Source organism: Chiloscyllium punctatum, chromosome 12 (assembly GCF_047496795.1).
Source record: "Chiloscyllium punctatum isolate Juve2018m chromosome 12, sChiPun1.3, whole genome shotgun sequence".
Classification (NCBI taxonomy): domain Eukaryota; kingdom Metazoa; phylum Chordata; class Chondrichthyes; order Orectolobiformes; family Hemiscylliidae; genus Chiloscyllium; species Chiloscyllium punctatum.
Genome location: NC_092750.1, coordinates 20,489,349 through 20,502,666, shown reverse-complemented (window position 1 = coordinate 20,502,666; position 13,318 = coordinate 20,489,349). Strand labels below are relative to the sequence as shown.

Below are 13,318 nucleotides of genomic sequence, written 5' to 3'. Positions count from 1 at the left end.
GAGGGGCATGGATAGGATAAATAGACAAAGTCTTTTCCCTGGGGTGGGGGAGTCCAGAACTAGAGGGCATAGATTTAGGGTGAGAGGGGAAAGATATAAAAGAGACCTAAGGGGCAACTTTTTCACAGAGGGTGGTATGTGTATGGAATGAACTGCCAGAGGAAGTGGTGGAAGCTGGTACAATTGCAACATTTAAAAGGAATCTTGATGGGTATATGAACAGGAAGGGTTTGGAGGGATATGGGCCAGATGCTGGCAGGTGGGACTAGATTGGGTTGGGATATCTGTTTGGCTTGGACGAGTTGGATTGAAGAGTCTGTTTACGTGCTGTACGTCTCTATGACTCTATGACTCCTGCCTAGTCCATTCTTTATATCTATTTTTGTTGAGGGAGTGCTGCTTTGTCTGCAGTGCTGTCTTGAGATGAGCCATTAAAACTTCAGAACTCTCTCAAATGGATGTGAAAAATCTCGGAGCACTCTTTGAAAAAGGACACATGGCGTTTGGATTCAATGAGTATTTACATGAGTCTCAGAGATAAGCTGTGGTGCCACTGTGACCTCAGTAATCATCTGTTAGTATTCTGCTGTGAGTTTGGAATGTGCACACTTGGTCTGTAGCCATACCACTAGAAACCACAGCATATGATATTGGCCGTTTTGGACAGTGAAGATGAGGAATTTCTTCACCTAGAAAATGGTGACCCTGTGGTATTCTCTACCTCGGAAAGTGGTTGAAAATGCTGTATGATTTCAAGAAGGAGTTGGAGATGGAAATTTTGGGGTTGAAGGGATCAAAGGCAAAGCTGGAATTGGATTATCAATCATGATCATAATGAATGGCCTCAATGGCCTACCCCTGCTTCTATTTTCTATGTTTCAATGTCTTAGTCATTGTTGGCTCACAGTAAACCAGAAGTCTGGCTTCAGCTAGCATGATGACCCAAGGAACCTACATTGGAACATGTTGCAAAAGGCAGTGGGGCAATCATCAGCATAGAGTCATAGAAATGGACAGCACAGAAAGAGACCCATCAGTCCAACTTGTCCATGCTGACCAGATATCCCAAATTAATCTAGTCCCATTTACATAGGCTCCCTACAGTGTGAAAACAGGCCCTTCAGCCCAACAAGTCCACACCAACCTTCCGAAGACTAACCCACCCAGACCCATTCCACTAGTATCCGACTAATGCACTTAACCCACACATCCTTCAACACTACAGGCAATTTAGCATGGTCAATTCACCTAACCTGCACATCTTTGGATTGTGGGAGGAAACTCACGCAGACATGGGGAGAATCTGGAGTTAGTCGCCCAGAGGGTGGAATCGAATCTGGGTCCCTGGCTCTGTGACGTAGCAGTTCTAACCACTAAGCCACCATGCCACCCATATCCCTCCAAACCCTTCCTATTCATATACCCATCCAGATGCCTTTTAATATACCAGCCTCCACCACTTCCTCTGGCAGCTCATTCCACACATGCACAAACCAGTGGTGAAAAAGTTGCCCCTGAGCACCCTTTTATATCTTTCCCCTCTCAACCTAAACCAATACCTTCTAGTTCTGGATTCGAGAGAATACCAACAATTAAAATCACTAAACAGGAACAAAAACAGAAAGTGCTGGAGAAGCTCAGCAGGTCTGACAGCATATGTGGAGCAAGAAACAGAGTCAATGTTTCAGGACCGATGACCCTTCTTCAGATCAGAAAGGTCACTGAACTTGAAATTATCTGGCCACTATCATTGTGTGATTTGAGAGTGTTGACTGCACATTAATTGATTACTATATTTTCTAAATTACAATAGTGTCACTACTTTAACAGAATTTAATTGACTGCTAATTTAATTTTTAGAATGTTCCAAGGTCATAGAGTCATAGAGATGTGCAGCACGGAAACAGACCCTTCGGTCCAACCCATCCATGCCAACCAGATATCCCAACTTAATCTAGTCCCATTTGCCAGCACTTGTCCCATATCCCTCTAAACCCTTCCTATTCATATACCCATCAAAATGCCTTTTAAATGTTGTAATTGTACCAGCCTCCACCACTTCCTCTGGCAGCTCATTCCATACATGTATCACCATCTGCGTGAAAAAGTTACCCCTTAGGTCTCTTTGATACCTTTCTCCTCTCACCCCAAACCTATGCGCTCAAGTTCTGGACTCCCCCCACCCCAGGGAAAAGACTTTGTCTATTTATCCTATCCCATGCCCCTCATGATTTTGTAAACCTCTATGAAGTTGCCCCTTAGCCTCTGACGCTCCAGGGAAAACAGCCCCAGCCTGTTCAGCCTCTCCCTGTAGCTCAAACCTTCCAACCCTGACAACATCCTTGGAAACCTTTTCTGAACCCTTTCAAGTTTCACAACAGCCTTCTGATAGGACATAAATGGTATAAAATAAGTTCAAGCCTTTCTTCTGTTCTTTCTGACTTTTGGACTTAGTTTTCTTTAACTCAGGTTTAAAAACTTGTCTGTGAGGTCATGTGCCCATTTTTGAGCTAAAGATAAAACAATTATAACATTAGATAAATTTTGAACAGTGCAAGTTATTTTAATGGAGGAAACATCAGGAAATGTATCGAAACAAGATCATAAACCTGAAAGGTCAACTCTGCTTTTCTCTCTCCACAGATACTGCCTAACCTGCTGAGTTCTTTCTGCACTTTGTGATTTTATTTCAGATTGCCAGCATTTGCAGCATCTTAGGTTTTGTACCAAGTGATTAATCCTTGTGTCTTTGTAAACATTGCTCAGTCGTGACTTGTTGATGTTTTAAACAAAGTGTGACATCTGAAGAGTGCTGACAGTAAACAGTCATTGTTAAATCAGAGCAAATCTGATGATGGTCTTCTCTACTTCCTGGTCTCACTGAAAATTGTTTTTCTATTTAGCAAATAGAGATAAATGCATATTGAGTTTTAACAGTGTTTCTTCTATCTGTGGGCAATGAACCAAATCAGTAATCAATTTGCTTACGGACAGCTTTCAATTCTTTTTACTATTCTTTGTGATATGGGCATTGGAGTGATTGTATTGAAGTCAGCCAGCTGGACCTTATAGAAGATGAGTTCCTTAACTGAAGCAGTTAATCTGGTCCAATCAGGGAGCCTTGGCTGACATAAAAGGATGACTGTCAGGGATATTGAGACCTCAAACACCGGACTCAGTGAGAGGCAATACAGTGGTGAATTGAGGGTGATTGGTAATGAGATACTGGCCTCTAAAGAGTTATCTCAGGCATCACTAGCAAGCTCAGCATTTTTTGCCAATCCCTAATTACCCCTTGAACTGAAAGGTCGCTTAAAGGTATCCATATTTCTGTGGATCTGGAGTTACATGTTGGCCAGACCAGATAAGGTTAGCAAATTCTCTTCCGTGAAGAATATTAGTAAATCACACAATTAAATCATATACCAAACAATAACAGTTTTGTGGCATCCTTATTTTAAGTCCAGGCTTTTTGTTAGTTCAATTGAGGTTTTAAATTCTACCAGTTGCCATGGTGGGATGTGAATCCGCCAACTCTAGAGAATTAGACTAAATGTTTGAATCACTGGTCCAGTGACATTACACTATGCTATTATCGCCCCCACAGTTTTAAAGTTCCGAAATAACGTTTGATTTGAATGTTTTAATTATTAGGTTGAACTCAAAATCCAAAATCTTACTGATGCAATATTGTTTTGATAAATGAATCACACACTAAACTGGAGTGCACACAGCTTTAGCCAGATTTAGCTGTCAAATTGACAATAAGGTGCTGAACATTATCCAAACATTTTTGGTACAGCAAGTTCAACCAAGGGCCAGAGGAGTAGCTTTATGCAAACTTTCAAATAGAATCCCCACAGTGTGGAAACAGGCCCTTTGACCCAACAAGTCCACACTGACCTTCTGAAGAGTAACCCACCCAGACCCAGACCTATTTCTCTACATTTACCCCTGACTAATGCACCTAACCTGTACATCCCTGAACACTATGAGCAATTTAGCATGGACAATTCACCTAACCAGCACATCTTTGAACTGTGGGAGGAAACTGGAGCACCCGGAGGAAACCCATGCAGACACGGGGGAGAATGTGCAAACTCCACACAGACAGTCACCCAAGAACCCGGGTCCCCGGCGCTGTTAGATGTTATTGCCTGAATCGCATCACTCCACGGTTAACTCCTCAAAATGACATCATACTTGTTGTCTCACCATTAAAAAACATTGAATGGGATGAAACTGCTGAACTCGCCTGGAAGGTTCAATCTAAACTTGCTCACGGAAAATGAAGTTTAGCCCTTTTGTTGTAACTGGAGGAGTGGCAGCCATTTGTAAATAGTATTTGAAAAAGGACAGAGTCAAGCTGCAGTCTTCACTGTACCTTCCAGAGACCAACATAAGGAAAGAAGAGTCCGAAAATTAGAGACAGCAAGTATCTGAGGTCTGGCAGACTGGGAAAGTGCTGGGACAAGCGGGTTGGAATAAGAGGAGGTTGCTGTGTTCAGATGCTCTCTATTCCTTTATGAGGTTGCAATGAATCCCAACAGAATAAGGGGCTGATTGTTATTTGCATCTGATTAACAGAAGATAATTCAGGGGTGATGTGTCCCATGGTTTCTCAGCTGTTGCTCACAGTGCAAATGTTGACACCAGAGGATATCATTTAAAAGTTTTACACTTCCAGAATGGCCTAAGCAAGCGTTTCTTGTCCGTCTCCAATGGCCTACTTGGAGTGCAATTCAGTGCCAACCATATTGCTGTGGGCCTGGAGTTAAATATCAGCCAGACCAGAAAAGAATGCTGATTTGCTCCCCTAAAAGACAGTGGTGAACTAGTTTGTGCAACAATTGATGACAGTTGTCATGGTCACCATTACTGACATCCCACAGGCCCACAGCAACCTCCCCTGAAAATGCAGAAGGTGTAACACCTGTCTATTTACCTCCTCTCTACTCAGTATCCCAGGGTCCAAACACACCTTTCAGATGAAGCAGCGCTTTACCTGCGCTTCACTCAACCTGGCTTTGCTGCCCACAATGTGGTCTCCTCTACACTGGGGAAACAAAGTGTAGGCTGGGTGACTGTTTTACAGAACATCTATTCTGCAAAAAAGACCCTGAGTTTCCAGTCGCCTGCCACTTCAACATACCACCCTGTTCCCTATCCCATCTCTGTCTCAGGCTTGCTGCAGTGCTCCAGTACAACGCAGCACAAGAACAGCACCTCATTTTCCACATGGGAACTCTACAGCCACCTGGATTCAATATCGAATTCAACAATTTTAGGGCCTGAGGCACCTTCTCCCATGCCCTTACCCCAGGCCCCACATGGCAGGCCTTGTAATTACATGGTCTGCTATTACACACATTGTTAGTCACTCATTGTCCATTAATAGCTATTCATTCTCTCAGGCTGACTGTTATCCACTCTTTTGACTGTCCAACTGTTCTTCTCTGCCTTTGGACTCTACTTTCACTTATCGTTTGCTCCTTACTACCTACCCCCATCTTATCTTCTGCATAAAGACCAACGTTTTCCTCGCTACTACCAGTTCTGAGGAAGAGTAACTGAACCTGAAACATTAACTCTGATTTCTCTCCACAGATGTTGCCAGACCTGCTGAGTCTTTCCAGCAATTTCAGTTTTTGTCACCATTACTGATACTAGCTTTCTATGTGAGATATATTCACCATATTTAAATTCCGCTATCTGCCATAATGGGATTTGAACTCATGTCCATGGACTATTAGCTTGGACCTGTACCTTACTAGTGCAGTGACATTGCCACTGCCATGAATGACATAAAAGATTGGGTGCATGGTCCCTTGAACACCAATTTGCTCTCTGGAATTTGAGACCAGGACAATGCAATGATGTATCAGTCACTATAAATGTTTCCTTTAAGCTGCACTACAGTAAACTTCAAGGAATTTCAGATTTCTGGTTCCCAAGTCACATCAGGAAATGGTCTTGAGGAACAAGTAAAGGAATGTCTAAGAAAGCACAAAATTGCTTTTGATGTCAAATCTGCATTGAACAAAGAGAACAAAGAAAATTTACAGCCCAGGAACAGGCCCTTCAGCCCTCCAAGCCTGAGCCGATCCAAATCCACTGTCTAAACCTATCGTCCAACTCCTAAGCGTCTGTATCCCTCCTCTCCCCACTTACTCGTGTATCTGTCCAGACGCACCTTGAATGAATCTACCGTGCCTGCCTCTACTACCTCTGCTGGCAACTCATTCCAAGCACCTACCACCCTCTGTGTAAAGTACTTGCCGCGTGTATCCCCTTTAAACTTTTCACCTCCCACCTTGAACGTGTGACCTCTTGTTATTGAATCCCTCACCCTGGGAAAAAAGCTTATCTCTATCCACCCTGTTTATACCCTTCATGATTTTATAGACTCAATCAGGTACCCCCTCAATCTCCTCCTTTCTAATGAAAACAATCCTAACCTACTCAACATCTCTTCATAACTAGCACCTTCCATACCAGGCAACATCCTCGTAAACCTTCTCTGCACCCTCTCCGATGCATCCACATCCTTTTGGGAATGTGGCGACCAGAACTGTACACAGTATTCGAAATGCAGCCAAACCAAAGTCTTGTACAATTTTAACATGACCTGCCAGCTCTTATACTCAATGCCCAGTCTGATGAAGGCAAGCATTCGTTATATAAAACTTGAAAGGCCTTATTTTTGTGCACATGGGGCATAACATGTTGACCTAAGGGAATTGTTTAACAATTAGTTGGATTTAGGTAAGCAGTTAAAGTAAGTAACAACATTGTGGATTTAACAACAAATAATTGAAGGTGAGGGGAAAGTAGGAGCAGCCTTTCCCTGGAACGTCGGAGGCTGAGGGGTGACCTTATAGAGGTTTACAAAATTATGAGGGGCATGGATAGGACAAATAGGCAAAGTCTTTTCCCTCTGGTCGGGAGTCCAGAACTAGAGGGCATAGGTTTAGGGTGAGAGGGGAAAGATATAAAAGAGATCTAATGGGCAACTTTTTTACGCAGAGGGTGGTACATGTATCGAATGAGCTGCTAGAGGATGTGGTGGAGGCTGGTACAATTGCAACATTTAAGAAGCATTTGGATGGGTATATGAATAGGAAGGGTTTGGAGGATTATGGGCCGGGTGCTGGCAGGTGGGACTAGATTGGGTTGGGATATCTGGTCGGCATGGACGAGTTGGACCGAAGGGTCTATTTCCATGCTGTACATCTCTATCACTCTATGACTCTAAGTGTGGATCTAGGCGGTGCAAAAACTGTATTGTTTAAAAACTTACTGTGACGTTCAAGTATGTTCTTTGCTGTATTAGATTAGTGCCCCCACATCAGGTTTACGTAAAGCCATGCAGCAGTTTATTGCCAATGCTGCCATCTAAACTGGATTACATGCCAAAGACCTTGCTTGGCCTATCCATTCTCTCTCAGGGAAGATAGGCGGCACAGTGGCTCTGTGGTTAGCACTGCTGCCTCAGTGCCAGGGTCCTGAATTTGATTCCAGTCTCGGGCAACTGTCTGTGTGGGTTTCCTCCGGGTGTTCCGGTTTCCTCCCACAATCCAAAGATGTGCAGGTTAAGTAAATTGCCCATAGGGATGTGCAGGTTAGGTATATTAGTCAGGGGCAAAATATATGATAGGGGAATGAGTTTGGGTGGGTTACTCTTTGGAGGATCGGTGTGGACTTGTTGGGCCGAAGGGCCTGTTTCCACACTGTAGGAATTCTAATAAAAATTAAAAATTCTCATTCTAATAAAGATAATCATCATTGATCATTACACCTCCCAAAATTGTCTTTACACAAATTGTAAACTCTAAACACATGAGGAAACCAATATTTTTGGAAGTCAGTGCGCACTTTACCCATCTCAAAGCCAACAACTTTTTGCATCCTTGGGGTCCTATGACTCTTTGACATGGGCATTTTCCATAAATGTTCCAGATAGTGAGAGAATTCCTCTTTCCTGTGGTAAACCTCACTGAGTGCTATGCATGAACAACTTGGATAATCCAAATTTCAAATATCACACCAGCCTACCGATTCACTTCCATTAACGAACTAGGTCAAAGGTGTCACCTTGTCAAAAAAAAACCGCCTTGCAAAATGTGTCATTATTTGGGCATTTTTAACCACCCTCAGGTAATGGCTGAGAGAGGTTGTACTTCTGTTTAAAACTGCCCATCTTGCACGCCAGAAAATCCGTGATGACAACGCTTTCTGGCGAAAGGAAAAGATCTGCAGAGGCAGTGCTGCATCTTTGCACATGAAAAGCAACTGATACAAAAGCTGGGCTGCACTCAACTCAGGAATGAAATGTTCCTGTTTCTTCTCACACTCTGATGTGCAAGGGGCCAGTGGTATCACGGTCCGTTCCCTTTACTGCAGTATCTAATCAATGGCGAAAAATGAAGGTTTTGCAAGCTATTTAAAATAAGAAATCGCAGACCAATTTCTACAGGTTCAAAGTGAACATGTAAAGTGAATGAAAATCACAGATAGCCCACATCCCTGATAGGGGTCAGAACGAAATCTGAATTATTCCGATAGTTTTGATCGCTGAAACCAGCTGGAGTCTACCGGAATGCTAACTAAAAATAATTAGAATAAAACTCCTCCAATCCATTAGAGATTAAAATATGCTTGGCATGCACATCTTTCTCTCTCCACTTAGAGCAAGGAAGGATAATAAACTGTGCACACAATCATACCTGGCCAGCGACTGGGTCTCCACATGAACTGTCAGTGAAAAATGTCTGAATTACTCCAAATGCTCTCTGCAGTCCCAAGGTAATAACCCCTATTACCGAGCACTCGTGTATTCTCTAACCTTCACTAAAACACACACCGTCTCCACTGTGTGAATCAGTCACGCTAGGCACAATCAGAAGATAACAGAACATCAGATTATGCTGTGATGAAGGCCATGCAGGTGATTGCAGAGCTTTAAGCCGCTGCAGTGATGCTGCATCTTGTGATCCAAAGATCACTTTGAGGCACAAGTGGGTCTAATCCGCTGGTGGTTGACAATCTTCTTCGCTCAGAACCTGCAAAGTGGAGCCAAACTGGCTCTGTTAGTTGAGGGGGAGACGGTTCCATTGCAGTCATGTCACTGGAGTTATCGGCTTGGACAGCTGGTTTGCGGCGCAGTGTGTTGCCAACAACATGGGTTCAGTTCATGCACCACTGAGGTCCCCACTTCTCAAACTCACCCACTCCCTGAGACGTGGTGACCTCAGGTTCTACTCACCAGCAGGTTCTCTCTCTCTCTCTCTCTATTGACTTTACCTCGTAATCCAAGGTCAGGCCAATATCCTAAGGGACTTAGTGCAAAGCCCAGATGGAAGCTGCTGGAATTTAAGTTCAACTATTAAACCTCTACACCCGGTAATGGTGAGTGTGAACCCATTGGTGATAATGTAGAATGCATTTGACCATTCATGGAAAGGAATCTGTGGTACTGCTCAGACCTACATGTAACTCCAGACCTACAGCAGTGTAGTTGGCACTGGAATGCACTTAGTAAGCCACTCGGTTGTATCAAACTGCTGGGGAAAATTCATAGAACTGGATTGACCACCTGATATTGACCTGGGCATAATAAATGACAATGAGACACCCAGACCTACTAACTGATGGGGTCCTTACAGGGAACTGGGGCGCTGTGCCACAGGCTAGTCTGACATAGTCATAGTCACAAGATCACACCTCACAAACAGTCGCAGACACCATTACTGGTATCCTGTGCCACTAATAGGGCTAATACACAGTGGCAGGAGAGTGGTGTACCTTTAGTAGGGAGTTGTCCTGGGAGTTCACAACATTGATTCCAGACCAGATGAAGTCTATTGTCATCCTGTCAAATTTGGGCAAGGAAAGATCCTTCTGAGTTCCAACCACTACATTAGCCTCAAATGTGAATCAGTTCTCTTCCATGTTGAACTCCAATTGGAAGATGCATTGAGGAGCAAGGACACAGAATACACTTTAGCTGGAGCACTTCTGTGTGTATTGTCACCAGGAGCAGGTTTGGAACACAATCACTGATTGACCTAAAGGACATAGTTGCTGGATTGAGTCTGCATCAAATGGTAAAGGAGTCAACAAAAGAGACAACCAACTTGATTGCATCTTCACCAATCTATCTGTTGCAGATAAATTTATCCAATACAGTATTGTTAGGAATGACCACAACAAGTGTTTGTGGAGACAAAGCCCTATCTTAATTCCTACCCTCCCTATGCACTGCAGCACTTCCACCATGCTGAGTGAGATAGAGTTTGAACAGATCAAAATAGGGCATCCATCAGTGGCAGAATTGTATTCAATCATTGTCTGTAACTCCATGGTCTGGTATATCTCCCACTCTCCCATTACAATCACAACAAAGGTTAATACAACACAGGAACAGGCCCTTCAGCCCTCCATCCTGCGCTGACACATATTTCCCTTCCATACAAAAACTGAATTCACTTACGGGATCCATATTTCCCTATTCCCTTCTTATTCACGTATTTGTCCAGGTGTTTCTTGGCTGCTGTTATCGTGCCTGCTTTCACCACCTCCTCTGGGAGCACATTACAAGCACACACCATTCTTTGTGTGAAAAACTTGCCTCTTTTAAACATTCTCCCCCCACTCCCCAAGTGCCTTGAACCCGTGTCCGCGAGTAATTGACCCCTCCATCCTGGGGAAAAAAGCCTCATACTTTCCACTCTATCCATGCTATTCATAATCTTATAAACTTCTCTCAGGTCACCCCTCAATCTCCTGAGTTCCAATGAAAACAAAACCAGTCTATCCAACCTTTCTTCATAGTTAAAATCCCCAGAGCAGGCAACATCCTGGTGAACCTTTTCTGTACCCTCTCCAAAGCATCCACATCCTTCTAGTGATGTGGTGACCAGAGCTATATGCAGTTGGGTCTGGGGATTGACTGACTTTAAGAGGCCACAACACAGGACTACTGAACGGTGTGCCAAACGGTGGAAACAGCAAATTGACAGAGTTGGGTGACCCTACAACTAATGGATCAGACCTAAGCTCTGAAGACCTGCCACATCCAGATGTGAATGGCGCTGGACAATTAAACAACTAATTGCAGGAGCACACTCCACAAATATCCTCATCCTCAATAAACAGTGAGCCTGACACTGATGAGGTAATAAAGCATTTGCAACCATCCGAAATCACAAACATAAGTGGATGGTCCACCCAGTCTCCTTCTGTGGTCACTCACATCACATTGCTCGATTCAACAATATGGAATATCAAAACTGGCTGCAGGCACAGACTATGGGCCCTGACAACATTTCAGCACTAAAGAATAGTGCAGCAAACTTTGTTTTAAACTGCACACCTTAATAAACTGGCAGTCTCGATAAAGTGGCAGAAGTTATATACCTCAAATACTGAAAGTTTACTGTATTTTTGTGATCTGCATGATGTTTGAGTAGTCAGTTAAGAAGGTGAGTGAGAAGGCTCTCTGCCAGTGTTTTATTTAAGGTGAAGTTGCTTTATTATTTAAGTGATTTATTCTGTAAATAAAGTATAGCATTGATGTGTATTACATCTCTATTACTTAGTGTGTGCTTTTACACTGATTAAGTGGACCTTTTGATCAACTGGAATATTTGATCAGCTGATACTCTCCTAGTGCTATAGGTGTCAGTTATTAAAATGTTTGCTGTATTAAAAATTTGGGTGCCAGAACTTGCCACGCCCCTAAGTAAGCAATGCCAGTACAGCTACAGCACTGGCAGTTACCCAACCATGTAGAAAATTATCCAGCTAGGTCCTATACACAAAGATTAGGACAATTCGAGTGCGGTATGACCAGTTCTTCAGAACTGGCTCCAAGATTTTGATCAACTGTTGATCTAACCTCTTCTTATATTTTGTTTTATAACCATTCTGTGTCGCAACTTGGGACTTTTTTTGTGTGATACTGACAGCACTACATAAATATAAGCCAATGTTGTTATAAATCCCGTTACATTTCTAGCCTTCTCCAGTTCTCCATGTGAAACATTAACACGGTTCCTCTCGCTCTCCATGGATGTTGCCAGACCCACTGTGTATTCCCAGCATTCTCTGTTTTTTGTTTTGGATTTCCAGCATCTACAATATTTTGCTTATGTCAAGATATCTTGCACTGAATGATTATTGTCCCACGCCTTAAATGGATTGTTAAGTCAAATTACTGATTTAGCTTTTAGCTCTTTCACTCAGAAATCTTTTATTCACTGATTACGACTACCTGAAATCCATTTTGCTGTTTGTCATTCGTGGTCAAAGTGTAACTACAACAGCAGATTGAAGGTTGAATAAATTAATTCATAACTAACCATCGTAGCTAATTAACAGGAAGAAAATGATTTTAACTTGAATGCATCATGGACCAGGACTCTTATGATGTTTAAGCATAACAGTGGCTGAGTGGTGAAACATTGGATTACCCCGTACCTAAGCTGAAGTCTTATTCGGTCAGATAGTTACGGTATTCTACACATTTGTTTGCAGCACATCCAATGTGCAAAGCAGACCTCTGAGAGTGGCAGCTGTTCAGAGCCCACAGCAATTTGAGACATTCCCACTTGGTGAGTACTTTTCCCAGCAGCTAAGCAAAGTTCCACTGCAGCCAGTGCTAACAGTTAATAACTTTTTACAATTTCTCTTCAAATGTCACAAGTGATGATAAGATTACACCTTGCAAGATCTTGGAAAAGTTTGAAAGAACCAAAGGATCAAGGAGTTAAGAATAATTGAATTGTTGGATCACTTATGGTTTCCTGAATCAGTTCCTGACACTGGTTACCATACCAGTGGGAAGAAGGCCTCTCCCAAGCCTGAATCTATTGTTAATATAGAAACAGGATTACTGCTGGAAAAATGTATGTTTCTAATTATTGGTTGTATTTCACAAATGCCCTCCAAATCCAACCTTTCATTGTTCCCTCTGCTTGCATTCCCAGCCAACTCAGTTCTCTCAAATATTTACACTATTTCCAACACCTCTGTTTATTGTAATGTCAGCAAAAGTGATTCAAGGAATGTGTTGAATCTGGCTGTAGTTAGAGAAAATTCCGACCACAGGAGTTCCAGGAGGCCATTTTTACATGTTTAACTGCTGCCCAAGCCTCTAAAAGTCTGGGCATAGGAAGCAGAAATTCATGACAGGGCCAACTAAGCACAATCCTCAAAATCAAGGGCCACACTTGCAAGCTTGTTGAAATTATAAGGCCAGGGTACATACTCCAGTTGCTAAACAGGGACCCCAAAGTCATTGTGCATGTGAATACTG

At 42.9% G+C, this 13,318-nt stretch overlaps 1 protein-coding gene across 2 annotated transcripts in view; it reads right to left on the bottom strand.

Moving 5' to 3' along the window:
• Positions 1-13,318, bottom strand: part of LOC140483663 (uncharacterized) — a 103,918-nt gene that overhangs the window by 63,262 nt on the left and 27,338 nt on the right. The window contains exon 1 of one of the 2 annotated variants that reach the window (XM_072582018.1): positions 8,727-8,999. The exons of the other annotated variant lie outside the window; for it this stretch is intronic. The gene's annotated coding sequence lies outside the window, so the exon portion shown is untranslated. Of the gene's footprint in view, positions 1-8,726; positions 9,000-13,318 lie in introns of those variants that run through there. 2 annotated transcript variants of the gene reach the window in all.